At 38.9% G+C, this 13,406-nt stretch overlaps 1 protein-coding gene across 3 annotated transcripts in view; it reads left to right on the top strand.

The window, feature by feature from the left end:
• Positions 1 to 13,406, top strand: part of tei (irregular chiasm C-roughest protein teiresias) — a 79,639-nt gene that overhangs the window by 14,326 nt on the left and 51,907 nt on the right. The gene's annotated exons all lie outside the window — the stretch shown is intronic.

The raw sequence follows: 13,406 nt of genomic DNA, 5'->3' as shown, positions 1-13,406 counted from the left end.
AGTATTTAACGCATGTTTCAACACCCTGTACATAGTTGTCATAACATTATATTAACAGTTACAATATACAGTATGAGCTCATTATAGCGTGGTGCGCGAAGTTGCGCTAATTTGTGTTCACATCCAACCAATTGTATGATCGTGATATTGTGCGGCGCTCGACTGAAACTAAAGTTAACATATATTATTACTATAACAATGCGTACACATTTACAATATGGAAGCGGTTATATTTGATGTTAAAATACGCGTGAAAGTTTGTAATGATTCAAACGTAAGTACCTAACTTATTATAGAACACGTGGTTTAACTTAATGACTCTGAATGTAGTAACGATCCGATGTGCAGATCTTCTTATCGCGTGGTTAGTGGTCAACCTAGTGTCAAAGTGGTTCAAACCGCCCGAAGGCCTTTGACGTGGCTTAACGACTGTTATCTTAGTAGACAACAGCCGGACCGATTTTTTACGTGCCCTCTAAAGCACGGAGATGTCCAGTTCAAATATCACTAGGCGGTCACCCATCTGTCGAATGACCGCGCCAAGGTTTGCTTAACCCACAAATCGTTTACCAATCGGTGAGCGCAACTGGCTATGAGCGCTTTTGAATAGATAAACTACCGCTAAATGTACCTCAGCTACCGGGGGTTAGACATGTACACTTAAAGGGCGTGTAAGATACATCTACAGTTCAACAACAGTGAAGAGCCTTGTTTGTAAGCCTTTTCGCGGCTGGCAGACAAATACAAAATGCAAAATTTATAACATCAGTAAACTGCACACTTATGCAGCTGAATTGGTCTATTTAATACAAATATTTTATTTTTTAAATACACAGAAATATTTGACTACATTATACATATTACTAGGTTGCCTTCGCTGCTCTGAAAACATAAAGTTCTGATCAAAAGCCTTATTTTCTAGGATTCCCAGGATATAAAATAGTTTATCATTAAAAGCGGGAAAGTCTAAGATATTTATTTGTAAGTACTTCTTTAAGCTGGTGACTGTATCACCAATTTAAATCGTATTCACTTCGCGTAACTTCGCGTCCTAATCTCGAACATAAAAGATATAAACTCGATTGCTTTACTCGAAGCGTTTTAATCCTCGCACCGAACAGCTCAGCTCCGTAACTTTATTTCACCGACAAATGAATAGTTCAATGTAAGAAACTCCACTTGTAAACCCGTAGAACTAACTCGTTGTAAGAAAACATCGTGATGAAACCTTGCGTGCCTAAAAGTTGTTTAACGCATCTTTTAAGGACATACAAGGTCCCCAACTTGCACGTGGTCAGCGTGGTAGTCTCAAAGCATAACCCTTCCTCGATCGAGTTAAGATCCTTGCTCTGCAGTGGGACTGTCAGGGTTAACAAAAACAACAAAATCTTGATTATTATTTACGTAAAAAAATCTTAAATAAAAGTGATGCGTTTTAAATAAATTAAATGGCTTATCTAAAGCAAGAGAATCCCCCTGATTTGCCAGCCAATACATATTTATTCAGAAGTGGTAAAACCTTAATATTTTAAAAATGCAAAGGTTTAATTCAGTGAGCGAGCGAGACAGAGCTATAACAGTAATATGTAGTAATTCACAAACACTTTAAATAATTACAGTGAGTTTAATCTACTTAATGCCGGAGCGTTTTGTGCGAGAACTTTCAAATACAATTATATTTAATATACAAGTCTCTACCCGCGGCTCTCGCTGCAATACGTATGTATTGTTGTACTGTATAAATTTACGTTGAAACTTTAGTGTTCCATTCATTAAATTACTTATATTTTTATTTGAAAATGTATGACCTCTTTTGTTTTCTAAAAAGATAACTCCCAACTGGACTTTTACATACAAACATACAAACAACAATCTGTGGAGTTGTGGATCACATAAATATATGAAATTGAATCCACAACCTCTCGACACACCGATAGTGACGTGGCGACCACAGTGGAGGCAGTCGTATAATAAGTAATATAATGTCTAAAATAAGGCATGACAACTAAATATTTTATAGTAAAGTCTACATACATATTCGCAACAATTCAATTTCTCTAACATTGACAGAAATAAACCCAACCAGGCATTGTGTGAAATAGCCGTCGTAATATTGTCGTCCATCGACACGACATCCCCCTGTATACGGCGTGTCGTTAAGTGCCGTCGATAAATCACCACCCTGTACACTTGTATACGCTATCTATATGTGTATGTGTAGCGACGTCTAAGATACCGACAGATTTGCTTGTTCATTGTTTATTGTAACATAGATTTTGGAAGCGGTTTGAGGGTAGGCAGAGAAATAAATTTATGGTGCAACTAGTGCTCAGATGTTGTTAAATTTGATTTGAATTGATAAGCAGCACAGTCATAATTAATACATCGTATTATAATTTAAAGGTTTATTCTCTATTCATTCGTGTATTATTTTTTGGAAAAAATTGTTTAATAAGTCACGTCAATCATTATCTACCCTCTAAGTACGTGTTTTGAATAATTTTCTTTACAGTAATTAGTAGCTGTATTAAGTAGGTCTCTATACTCAAGGCCTAAACCCTTCCTCGTTCCGGGAGGAGACCCTTGCCCCGCAGTGGGACATTAATGGATAAAATTTATTTTATTATTTCAAGTAGTCGAGTATAACCTTATAGGTAAGACGGTGTTAATTTTTTGATCTTCTTTATTAGTTTTATAAAAGACTAGCTGACCCGCGCAACTTCGCTTGCGTCACATAAGAGAGAATGGGTCAAAATTTTCCCCGTTTTTGTAACATTTTTCACTGGTACTCTGCTCCTATTGGTCGTAGCGTAATGATATATAGCCTATAACCTTCCTCGATAAATGGGCTATCTAACACTGAAAGAATTTTTCAAATCGGACCCGTAGTTCCTGAGATTAGCGCGTTCAAACAAACAAACAAACAAACTCTTCAGCTTTATAATATTAAGTATAGATAGTAAATACTATTTAACCAACATTTCTCATATACGTCTTCAGTTCATTGAACCCCAGTATGTATATATACAGTACACAATGTATACGTATATTTGGTCGTAGTTTTTCCTGTAGTGGCTTGTGTCGTGTCGTGTCGTGTGTAATACGTCATCGTGGACGTCACCGCTCTGCTTGACTGATGAACTGACCGACCGTATGACAGAGTTCTTACTATTGTATTGTATGTATACGTGTAGGGGTAAATGTTGATTCTTTGTTTGTATTTAGTTAGTTACACGATTAGATTAGAACAGATATTTACTTAATTTGAAAGAAGTTTTTGTCAAAGGAGAATTTTCAAACCGTTTAGTAGAGCAGAATTTTCTTTTATGAGGCATAATTAAGAGATTGATTAGTTTTCCTTTTTATACAGAACTCACACACATACAAACATACAAAAACACACATACAAAAAAAGATATAAAAATACTACTACATTAGAAAATTTATATACCTACCACGCAAATATTTATTTTGCATAAGAATCAAACTCGAGACCCCAACGACGAACACCGAGTTAACCACAGCACCTCAAACATGTATTAAATAATTTCTATGAAAATACAAAGTGCTCTCTCATTACATTGTGATACACATCACAGTGGATGGTGGTTGGTTCACATTCGCTCTCGTTCAGTTCAACTACGATCGATACTCGAACGCTCAGAGGATACGCTCGCAGATTCCCTCGTTACGAGTACTTACTACACAACACTACACAACACACAGGCACGCCTGCTAGCGCTTTTTATAAAGGCTTTCGTCTTTAGGAAGGTTTTGTTTTTATCTAAATAGCTTGTTTATTAAAATACTAGTTTCCCTCTCTCTCTCTTTCTCTCTCTCTCTCTTTCTCTCTCTCTCTCTCTCTCTCTTCCATGCTATGAATCCCATATGGTAATAAAATAAATACCTTTAAAAATACTAGTTTTATTGTCATTTAAAAGGTGATTGTCGCTATGAAAATAGTTTTTCGTATTCCTCTCAAGGATATGGTGCTTTTATATAAAAGTAGAACTTTGAAAATTTGTTTGAACTAGAGTTAATCCTAATTGAAAATCTACTCAACTGTCTTGTTTTTAACTGACAAATAATTTAGATATTTTTTTTTACATTTTAAGCAAATTAAAATACGAGTACTTTTTTAATAAAACTTGTATTACATTTATAACGTTATTCTCAAATGCCATTAAGCAAATTTTAACCTACTCTTTTACCCGAGCGAATTCGCACCAATCTTAATTGAGTCATAGAATCTTCACAAAGACACAAATAACCCTCGACTATTCATAATGACTACACAAACGGGTTTTAAATCGAAACCTTCATCGACATTGTCACAGCCTAGTGACATACCCCAGAGCACCAACACTGATCAACCATTCAAGCGCTTCCCACCGCTCGTGAGCGTTTCTGAGCGTTCGTGAGCGTTTCCGAGCGCTTCCCGCCGTAAGCTCCGAGATCGCTCCCTCGAGTAAAGGATTAGCATAGCGGAGCGACTGTAGCGATACTTTATCGATATTTTATCGCGCGATAAACAGCGGTGGAGGAAACGACTTATATTTTTACATGTTATACAAAATACTTTGTAACTTGCCCGGTATTATGCCGAGTCCGTTACTGCCTCCGTGGGGTGGCGTGTAGTGTATCTGGTTGCTCACCACGAGGTCCTGCGTTTGATTCCCAGGTCGGAGAAGGGCTGTTGGTTTTTTTTATTCACAATAGTAGTCAGGAGTTTGGTAACGTGCCCGGTATATAGCAATAGGTTAGCCTCCTATTACGTAGGACTATCATTTTTGATGGCACAACGTAAGAGTATTTCATACACTTCTGCCTCCGCCTTCGGGTATTACAGGCGTGATAGTATGTATGTATATGTTTACGAAATACAAGTATCTTTTGCTCCTGTTTTAGTTTGTGCTAGTTTCTCCGACTTTGTATGAACAAAGAATTTCCCGATAAAAGTATTCTATGTGTTAATATAGAATTGTATCTCTGTGCCAAATTTTATCCATATTGTTTCACACACGAACTTGTTTCCTTTATTAAACTTGCAATAAAATGCTTTATACAATAAATAATATATTATTAACTAGCTGTAAATAAGGTAACACAAAGATGTTGTAAGCAATTGACGGCCAAGCCTATTTAGCCGCTTGAAGCAGTATACAAAAAAAGCACCTTAAATCTATTAGGATCTTAAAAACCTTACTTTATAATAACAAACAATTATAATAATCCTTTATTTTGCCATTAAAGATTGAAACTGTTTTTAATTTAATATGTACATTGACTTATATTCTTATACTTCTTATGACATAATCTTTACTCTATAAATCCATGAATTATTTGAATCTAAAAAACATCTACTTCCCTGGTGAATGCTATTATATATACTTTGCTTCTACATGTCTGTACGTTACGCTTTACGATCTAAACTATTGAACCGATTTAAACGAAATTCAGATAGAAAATATTCCTTAGAAGCTAGGCTATTGGTTAACGCGCAGGGCGGAGCTCCGCCAAGACGTCCTGGCGGCGTGGAAGCGACGACTGGAGAACCCCAGCGCCGGCCTCGTCACTATCGAGGCCGTGCGGCCGGCGGTCACGGAGTGGCTGGAGAGAGGGCACGGCGCGCTCACATTTCGGCTGACGCAGGTCTTGACCGGACACGGATGTTTCGGCAAGTACCTGTGTCGTATAGGCCGTGAGCAGACGCCCAGGTGCCATCATTGTGGTGACTGCCCCGATACGGCGCTGCATACGCTGGCAGACTGCCAGGCGTGGTCGTCGCAGCGCCGTGAGTTAATCGGGGTGGTCGGGAGCGACCTCTCGCTCTCGGCTGTGGTTCTGTCCATGGTCGGGAGCGAGGCAGCGTGGTCGGCCGTCGCCTCATTTTGCGAAAATGTAATTTCCGCAAAAGAGGCTTCGGAACGGGAGCGGGAAATTAACGCTCCCCTCCCATCCCGCGCTAGACGCACCGGGCGTCGCAGGCGCCGGGACGATCTCCGGCCCCCGTGACGCGGACCTGTGGGCGGCGGAGGCGGAACGCTCCGTCGCCTGAACAGGGAACAGGTCCGAGAGGTGGGGGTGTGCTGTGTGTTCCTGGCATACCCCCTTGAAGTGGAGAGCTAGGGGGGGCAATATTCATGCCCGCCCCCGCTCGAAGGTGGGCCCGCATCCAAAGCGGGCCGTCACCGGCTAGGACGCGGAGTATCCAATCGGAGGTACCGCGTCCTGGCCACTTTATGGTGACAGTTGAAGGAACACCGTCAGGTTTTTAGTCGGTATGCCCAAATTTAAAAGCCGGAACGCCTAGCCGGCGGGAGAGCCCGACAGACCCCCGCTACCTCCCTGGAGCGGGACATGCAGTAATGCATTTTCCTGACGAAAAAAAAAAAAAAAAAAAAAAAAAAGGCTATTGGTTAAGAAATATCGCTGTGGATAAAACCTAGTTTACTATAAGTGTGTTCGGAAAGATTGTGCGGTCCCAGGTTCGGTGTTAGTTTGAGATAAGCGTTTTTTTCTGAATATTCCCGACATCAGAGCGGAGTTGTGGTAAATGGTAATAAGCCCCTCCCCTCCCCCTCTCGCTGGTGAACGAAGCCGGAATATACAAAATGTATTTCTTTTGGTAAAGACCTCACAAAGTGGGCTCAACATCAAACGAAATACAAAGTAGGGACACACACTATTTATTTATTTATTTGCTATAAAATAAGGAAAAAAGAGAGATTATTTAGTGATGTTTTTACCATCTGGATAAGTACTGGTTAGATTAGCTGATGGAAGGTTAATCATACAATTGAGAATACAATTAAGTTAACTGATGGAATTTTGTAAGATAATTTTATTGATTGGGTGTACGGTGTACCTAAGTTTAGATATCAGATAGTTTACACGTGTGTGGCAAAACTGCGACAAACTTCTTACGTCTAATTTTAAAGCTATGAGCACGGCGCAAACGAACCATATTAGTTAAAAAGTTCTCAGAACTAGTAGTTGATGGCTCACTTAACTGATTGTGTGTGTGTGTGTGTGTGTGTGTGTGTGTGTGTGACTGTAAAACGAGATTTAAACTTTTGAGCATTGATAATATCCGAGAGAAGTGTCATTACTTTCAATGCAAGTCTGCTTGATATTTTTATTTTTCTATACCTAATAAAACGTTAAAAACGTGAGTATTTTTATGGATGAGTACAGAATAATTAAATGTTTAGCAAAAATAAATAAATTGCCTCGATGGCGCGGTCGGCAGTGTATCCATACTATTGTCGGTCAGTAATATTGGTCTTTTGTAATTTACACACATAACACTATTACACCTTTCAATATGACAGGCGTGATATTATGTATATGTGTATTATATTTAAATAAGCAAGCAGTAAGTTCACAAGCAGTTTCTAAGGCAACGATCATGACACATTATTATCGTCAAAGCTGATCGAAATCAAGCAACAACTGGTATCAATTCTTGCCGCACGGTGCAACGGAAGTCGTTAGTTTCAAGACAATTGCGTGCGAGTGGCCGACAGAGGGCGTGAGAGCCGGCGGCGGTGTCGGGCGCTGTCGGGCGCTATCCCGCGGTGTCTACAGTCTACTTAGAGCAATCACGCGCAACTGCGTAATGTCCGTGTCGAGTGTCGGCACTTTGTGTCGAGATTGCACCACTTGCGTTATGTGATGTTTCCTGCCTATCTGTGATTGAATCGACTTGACCTGCCCATCGGTTATAGAAACGTTTTCACTTCTCATGTCACTTGTAACATTTAATTGGACGCCTCGCTATTTTAGTATAATCACAGAAGTTCCCTCTAGCACCGTCCGAAGGAATATTAAATATTCCATAAACTTTTTTAATCAGTTTCAAAAAAGGAGTAATATCTTAAGCCACCTGTATTTATTCTATGTATTAGAGCCATCGTAATAACTATTTATTGGGTGAACCGATTTCAAAGGCTTTTTTTTAAGTTTGTGCTCTCGATGTGGTGGTGATGTGCGAGAGATTCTTATGACTGTTGCATTCTATTTGTTTTATGGACGCTTCGAATTAAAGGAAAATGAAGCCTGAATTCGGTTATTTTTGTATGAAGTTTTTGACTGAATTCAGTTAGGACATTAATGATTTCATTTAGCATTGAACTACATGTGCTTCAAGTTTCATCAAAATCCAAAACCAATCTCTTACTGGATTATTTATTACTTCTACATATCTATCTTTTAAAATAATCACTATAAAATTTCTTTAACACCTTAAACTTGTTCAAATACTCCGTTACCAACAGAAATACTAGCAACCTCTCAAGGCTACCTAACAACTAAGTAACAGTCCTAGTTAAATAATACCATAGACCCATACATTATAATTATATGAGCAGACAAGCGGAGGCCATCTGTCATCAAGTAGCTATTAAGTCATTACACTCATTATATACATACATACGCTACAAACTATATACTACACTATACAGGGTGTCCTAGAACTCAACATCAAGCCAAAACGGAGTAACGCGGTCTATTGTAACCATCATAAGAAAAATCAATAAAAAATCTATTGCAGTTTGAAAATTATTGGCATTTAAGAATAGCCTAAGAATTTGGTCTAACTATAACCATTTTCTGGTATTACTATTTCAGATTTCAGAATCAAAGTTAAGATTTTCTTTTACATAATTTTTAAACTGAATGATGATTTTTTCTTTCTCGTGATGGTTATAATGCCTCCGTGGCACAGTGGTTTAGGTCGCCACGCCGCTACCATTGCGTCGGGAGGTTGTGGGTTTGATTCCCACACGGAACTGGTGGTTCTAGCTGGTCTGGTTGAATTTTGTGTCCGTTGTTTGTAGAAGTCCCCGCGACACAAGAGCAATTCTTAGTGCGGAAGTTAAGAAAAGAAGAGAAAACGATATCCTGTCCCTTCATTTCGGCTTGACATTGAGTTTTGGGACACCCTGTATATACTACAATGTGTGTAAAGTGTAACACGCGGTGTAATTACGCTGTGGGCTGTCATTAAGTAAGTTGTCATAATTGTATGTGTGTGATATTTGTGGGAGGATCACTTGATCTTGCTAATTAATGTTCGAGCTCTGATTGTCGGCTTACTAAGTATTGCAATTAGACTATTTGTGTTAGGAAATTATCGCTATCAGCTTGTGATAGGATTTCATTGAAGGATATAGGACGACGAAGGAGATAAGGTACATTGACAGTTATAATATCAAAAAGCTTACAAAAAAGCTAAAACTCGCAATTTTTTTCACGTGGTCAAAGTCGTGGAAGACGCATTTCTATCCGTGCTAAAAAAATCCTTAATAAAAAGTCTTACTTGTAAGCCTAGGCAACAAATAAACTATATAAGCATCAAGTTTTATAAATATCCGTTATGTAGTTTTGGCGTGACTGAGCAACAAACGTATTTTCAAACTTGCTAACTTTTATATTTATAATAAGAGAGAAAATCCAAATTTCAAGAATTTTAAAATATCCTGCGACATTGTAATGTAAGGCCCTATGGTCTTACATAGTCCTAACACTAGCTTACCTCCCTGCTAAAGGGCACGTAAGGGCTGTATTCTTTACACCACTCACACGTGTGATTTTTCCTTGGCGTTATACACACGTAACTTGCAAATGTCAGAGGGCTTTGATATGACTTTTAACTTGAACTCTAAACGCGTTGCGTGGGACACTGTTTGTTACAACGCTTACAGGCTATCTAAATATATATAACTCAAAGGTGACTGACTGACTAACATAGTGATCTATCAACGCACAGCCCAAATCACTGGACGGATCGGACTGAAATTTGCCATGCAGGTAGATGTTATGACGTAGGCATTCGTTGTGAAAGGATTTTGATTAATTCGGGTAGAATTAATCAAACCAACGGGATAAATAGAGGATAAAAGTTTGTCTGAACATTCTGTCCAAAATCACGAAGCACGCGAGCGAAAGCTAGTGATTATCTAAAGCATCAACACTTGTTCGTAATTCGTATTAAGTGAGCGTTCTCCCGCAGTACAGTTCACAAAGCGAGTTCATTTCAAGTTAAACTGTGCCCATTAACCGCACCGCTTCGCTCATCATCGTTCAGCATTTAGAACAATGACCCCCCCCCCCCCCCCGCGGTGGCGTGCCGGTAATTGGGTAAATGTATTATTGAGTTTTTACTGTTGGATACTTCAGTGGCTGCTACTTACTCGATATAAGGCGATTAGATAGCGTTGTCTTCATTGTCAAGTGATTCGAGTGTCTTGTTCGATAAATTATATAAGTTAAAGGCGATGACGTCACACGATCTTTTTATACAAATTATATCTAAACTATAATAATAATATTATAATGCAACGGGTCTTAAACGCAAATTCAAAAATTAAAGGTTAGGATACCTTATTTGTTTACCCGACTTTTCTATCGAATTACATCGAACGCGACTGATACGTTAATATCTAAACTAATGTGTTATCAAACTAAATAAACTGAACGAATGTTTTCCGTAAAGTTTTAGGAACTCTTTCCTTCGAACGCCAAGCAAAACAGTCACAAACCCTTGCATCCCCCACGCACATCTTCGGATATTCCTTTCCTTTTACATCACGTGAAATAAAGACGTTATTTTCAAATTATGATGATGGGAGCAGTAATATATTCATAGGTTGTGCGGTTAAAAACCTTGTTCTTTCATCCCCCCGCGCCCCCCGCCGCCGGGGGGACGGGGGGAGTGAGGGGGACGCCGGCATCTGTTCGTCGTCTCATCAATATTAATGCACAAGTAACAATTTGTTGATTGGTGTGTTATTATAAACCGTGGCAGAAGCCGCTCCTCGCCGCTCCTCGCCGCTCGCGGTGCCTGCGCGAATGTAAAGAGCTTTTTTGCTCGTTTGAGAATATCTTGTCTGTGTTTCTTTGAGAGATGAATTAAGCTATGCTTTCTATTATGAATTCTCTTGGGCTTCAGAGCCCGGCTTCCGTAGCGTAGCTGTAGTACCTACGACTGCTACGTAAGCAGATTGAGCTAAATGAACGACTACCTCTCTTTAATTTTTAGCTGATGGTGGATTAAAGCGAACTTGAAATTTATAATAATTAATAGTTATGTGTCTTGTTTATGGCATGAGGCAACCCTACAACATGTAATTAACATTGTAAATGCGACACATGGGTGTATCTCATACACCTCTGTCCACACCTTCGGGTATAGACCGTGATATATGTATGTGTAAACATTAGACAAGCTATAATAAGTACTGCTGTGGTTTAACGAAAAGACAACTCCCGCACTAAGAGTTGCTCTTGTGTTGAGAGGACTTTTGCAAACATACAAACAACGGACACAAAGCACAACCAGACCGAAAACTATAATTGAAACTATACGTGTGGGAATCGAACCCATGCCCTCCCGACGCAATGGTAGCGGCGTGGTGACCTTAACCACTGCGCCACGTAATTCTCATAATAGAGTTGGTAATAATCGTTTGACTCGAGGTCGCCGCTTCACATAACTCTCGATTAATTAAACAGTAATGACGGTGACGCCATTGTACGACCACCTTTATATTGTACAATTTAATGACTCCTCCTTAAATGTTCTTATTGTGGGAACCGTTTGAGATTTTGAAATAATTTGAGTCTGGAGAGCGTTTTATAAGCAAATATTTAATACGTGGTTCTACGTAAATTTAAGTGTGTTACGGTCCTGTATTCGATATCTGAGTTACTTATTTTTTATGTTGTACTTAGTTATATTTTCTGAAAGAGAAAGTCCCCAAGCCACACTTAGCTGTGACTGAATCAAGGCCTAACCCTTCCTCTCGTTTGGGAGAAGACCATTGCCTGCAGTGGGACGGTAGCGAGTTGAAAAAAAATACAAAAAATATTCAAGACATTTTCCGTTCAAAAATCGATGACAATAAGAAGAGGTAAATTTCAATTATTGTCGTCAACAACAGAAATATGATTATTTAGCAGCAGTTCGTGTTTGGAGCAGAGTTGAGCAGCTTATATCTTATTTCAATAGGTGTCGTTAAGCCCCCTCTTATAAAGTCGCGTCAAATTGACTCTCTTCACGAAGTTAAGCCCTCCCGCGGCTCCAAGCCATCGCCCCGCCGCGTCGGCACAAGTACTAACAATATTTTGTCATCGGAACAAACTTGCTACTATCTTGTAAATTTCATTATGCAAAAAAGGGGAAAAATCAAGGTCTTTTCATGATATTTTTATATATTTGCGAGACGATCGTAGCGACGTTTTCGTGGTCGTTCTCGTGGAGTAGTGTAGCTTATGTCGTTTTCTGATTTGTATTTCTATCACATTACTTATAAGTCCGCTTAGAAGTTTAATAATGAAGATGCGGCAAACAGAAAAACAAAATTAGTTTTATAGTAAAAAGAAAGACTAACGAAATTCAGACCCATTTTTTGTGAAAAAATAATAAAAAGTGAATAGATAAAATCTTCATCCATACCTAATTAGTTGTGCTCCTAAGAATATAATTAGTTATTCTTTTAAAACAATGAAAGTGTGTCTACTGCCGAGCGAATAAAACATTTCCAATCTTCAAACTGCTATTAAGAACTCCCTGCCTGACATAAAAATTAAATTACACTTGAGATAACTCGGTAATCGAATCCGGGATCTTGTGAGTAATCGCTGCGTATTTGCCCCTCGCATTGAAGCAGTTATCAAGTTTATAATTTAATTAACAAAACTACTCTCGCGGGATGAATCCCCCGTTCATCCCTGCATCCCTACATTGCGGGGGATTCACAAACGTTCCAATCTCGGTCGTAAAGTGCAACCAATTTGAAATAACTCTATCTATGGATCAGATTTTATTACACGAACATACTTATGGACAATATGACAAGTTTGTTGAAACATACAAGTGGGGCCAGTCTGTTATGAACAGGCACCGGTAGCAGACAATTCTATGTAATAACTACTTCGCTTTGACCAAAAAATAAAAAGACAGATTTTGTATCTGCTGTCTCATATATTATGTGGACTTGAACGAATACGGATTTATCATACGGAGTAATATGGATTATGTGGACCTGAACGAAAACATTCTATTGGATCTACTAACTACAGACATAAAATCACGCCTTTTTTCAATAGGATTAGGCAAAGACCAAGGAACGCTACTTGCTACGATCCCTACGAACTTCTTTTACTCATAATTACGCTTTACGCAGCCATACACATTGTCTTTGTCATACACCATAGCCCGTTTACGCATATGTACGTACTACGAATCTGATCACTTTAGTAAAAATGTAGTAAACTGAAACCAAAGTTATCAATAATTTGAAAGCAATTGTCTGGTGTTGAAACAGTGTACAGTGAGTAGACAGTGAGTGTCCGGAGCGCGGAGACGATCTGTTGTGTAAAGCGGAGTGATTTAATGAACG

The sequence above is a fragment of the Anticarsia gemmatalis genome, chromosome 26 (genome assembly GCF_050436995.1).
Source record: "Anticarsia gemmatalis isolate Benzon Research Colony breed Stoneville strain chromosome 26, ilAntGemm2 primary, whole genome shotgun sequence".
Taxonomy (NCBI): Eukaryota; Metazoa; Arthropoda; class Insecta; order Lepidoptera; family Erebidae; genus Anticarsia; species Anticarsia gemmatalis.
Note: the sequence above shows the minus strand (reverse complement) of the source record. Positions and strands in the feature narration are given on the sequence as shown.